We start from the raw sequence: 3433 nt of genomic DNA on the forward strand, positions 1-3433 counted from the left end.
GTTAGATATACAGTTCAAACAACTTGCATTGGTACTATCGTTCATAATTTGTAAAAATTGTAACTCATAGTGCATTAGTGTGTAGACACATTACTAAATTGTTTATCTGTAGATTCCATCTTAAATTCTTGTCAAAAATTAAATCCAAATAACGAATACTAGAGACTTTTAACAACGTTTTACATTTTATGTCATTGCATGAGTTATTATTGTCGCAGACATGAATTTTTAGTATACCATAATTATCTTCTCTATCATTAATCATGATTCATGAAATTCATAAACATGGATTTATTATAATTTATCGACAGTTTTCTATAGTTAAAAAAAATCGATTACTTTTTTAAACCCTTTAGTGACTTTAATACGTACATCAACCCATGAATCTCCCGAAAAAAGCAGACACGTATCATCAGCGTATAGGTAGTAATAAGTCCCTCAATTTTTAAATCACAGATACTATATATGTATAAAATAAATAATATGGGACTTAGTACACTACCTTATGATACTCTACAATTTATTACCATTTCATCGCCAATAAATAGCTATTTATTCGCACCATTTACCTTCTGTCTTCCAGATAACTTTTAAACCAATTAGAAAATTAAAAAACTTTTTACTAGTAATGCTTTCGTCTGTTTTTTGTTCAGGGATTTATATTATTCGTTTTAAATAAAGAATATAGAGCACGTTATTTTAATATTATTACCTATTAGATATACTTTTTTTACACCTTTTTTTTTTATTTTAGGCATTTTTCTTTTGAGTATTGTTTTTATAAAAAAGTTTATTTGAGTAGTAAGTGGATAATAAAATAATATGATGAATTAAAATAATTGTTGGTTAATTTTCAATATTGTTCACTAAAATCATATCCTAACTATGAATAAAATAAAAACTTACTACAACACCCGAAGACATTGTCTTTGTGGAATATAGTCATCAATTTCTGGGCTTATAGAAGATTAAAAGAAATAAGAATTCTTTAGAACTATTAAGAATAGCTTTACTAAAAGTCCTGTGTACTGCAACATTTTTGTAGATGAAATGTGTACAAAGCAATATCTATTATCTTGAAGTCTGAAGAGGAAATTCTGAAAGTTTAAAGAATGTATATGGTTACATAAACACAAGAAAAAATTATTTGTACAAAATAGATGACTAAACATGAGGTATAAAAGTGTTCATATACTTATTGCTGTTAATTCAAATGGATATTAGAAACTGGTTTCAACATATTTTTTTATTAATTCTAAAATGGCCAAGAAAAGACAATTTGCATAAACAAAACAATTAAATCATTATTAGATACTGGTACTCATGTGGATTTTGTTACTTATAAATTATGATGTAGCAAAACTTAAAAAAACAACAGTTATTAGTAAAATATTTACAGAATTGAGTACTAATTTTGAATAAATAAATTATCAGTTACATATTTTGAATTGCCAAATCATGAAAAAATATTTATTTTCAATAACCTAGTATATATTTTGAAATTAGAAATTTATGGAGATAAAAAATGTGATTAATTCTAAAAGATAACAAATAAAATGGAAATATGTATGAAAATTATATAACATTGAAGGACTTGGACATAAATATTAAAAATTATTTGAAATGTTTTCATTCCAAATATTTAATCCCTAATCTTTTAATAAAAATATGCAATCTATCTTTGACTTCTTCTATTCTTAAAAATACTTAGTGAGAGCCATAGATGCAACCATGATGTAACCAAAATTGTTGTTAATGTAATAATTATTTCTAGAGTTACACCACAGAGAAAGAATACCATCTATCTAGCAACCTTCGCTAATAATTGTTAATTTCTACAAACCACAAATATAAAAATAAAAGTAATTGAAAAAAAGAATACTATGGAAATGTCCAATGTAGATATATTATATACATAATGCGGAAAGCAGTGTCAGTCTATTGAGTATTATGTCTAATAAATCAACAATCCCATTTTAACATTTTATTCTTATTTAACAAGACAGTACCTAATAGGTACTTTATATTTGCTTATTTTACACTGTACTTATTTTGTACCTAAAAATAATAAATTTACTATGTTTTTTTTTCAAGTAAAAAAAAAATTTACAGATGTGTTGATGTATTTACATTGATAGCTAAGCACCTATAACACATATCGTTGCCAGCGTAATGAACACAAATTTAAAATAGGCCGGGGTGGAGGCTAGATCACTACGCCAGTCGCCAATCCATCTTAAGACGGACATGTAACACATTTCTACGTCGACAATTCGATGTTAGGTTTAAAACTTGACTTATAGTATCATGGATTTAAATAAGCGTATAGTACGTAATATTAAGATATACTATAAATTATAATATAAAGTTTCATCAGGTCTTATAATACCATATTATTATCTATTATTATAGGTACAATTTAAGTAAATGATGTAGAATCTAGTTGCTTTTCATACTTTGATTTAATAATCATTACTCCTATTTATTGTTTTCAAGTATCTACGTAGATATAAGTGTACCCAGGCGCGAACACAGAGAGGAGGTATTTAAACACCCCCCCCCCCTAAATATTAGGAACAAAATATAAATTACCTAATTTACATATACACAGTGACGTATTAACAAACTTATTTGGGGGCATGTCCAGAGTCGGACTGGCGTCAAAAAGCCCAGTCTGCGATTTTATCAAAGGGCCCTTGCTAGGGTTAGAGTGGTTAGATTAAAAATTGTTATCTCCGTCCTCTTCTTCTATATTTTTATATTTAAATAAGATAGCAATTATATGAAATAAAAATAAAATACATATTTCATAAAAGTTTAATATTTTATTCAAATACTAAATAATACATATTATATAATATAGATACTATAAAATTATTATTTATAACAATTTGTTTGACTTAACAAACATGAAACAATACTTACATAATATATGATGATAATTAATAAACATTTTAATTAGAATTATTAAAATACTTAAATAAATGGCTAGTTAAAATTTAAAATTACAATTCAATTTATAATTCAACTTTAAAACAAAAGTTTTAACAGTTCATTAGAACTCTTTCCAATAATATCAATTACACTATCTTTATCAATTTAAAAATTTCTTTCAATATTCATCAATAACAATGCTTCCATTGTTTCTTGGGAAATAGTTGATCTTAATTTTGTTTTAATATTTTTTAATTTTGAAAAGATTCTTTTACAAGTAACTTAAGTACATGGCAATGTTAATACAAATTTATATGCATAATATATATTATTAAAACAATCAGACTATTAAACTATATTATGTAACACATTGAAAGCACACCGTAAATAGTTATAACATGTTTTACAATTGTTGGATGGGTCAATTTCAGATGCTCGGTCTTGATTTAAATCTAATTCATGTTCATAAATAGGAATTTGGGAGTCTTCAGTTAAAAAT

Source organism: Melanaphis sacchari, unplaced genomic scaffold, assembly GCF_002803265.2.
Source record: "Melanaphis sacchari strain LSU unplaced genomic scaffold, SCAv2.0 Contig23_pilon_pilon, whole genome shotgun sequence".
Taxonomy (NCBI): domain Eukaryota; kingdom Metazoa; phylum Arthropoda; class Insecta; order Hemiptera; family Aphididae; genus Melanaphis; species Melanaphis sacchari.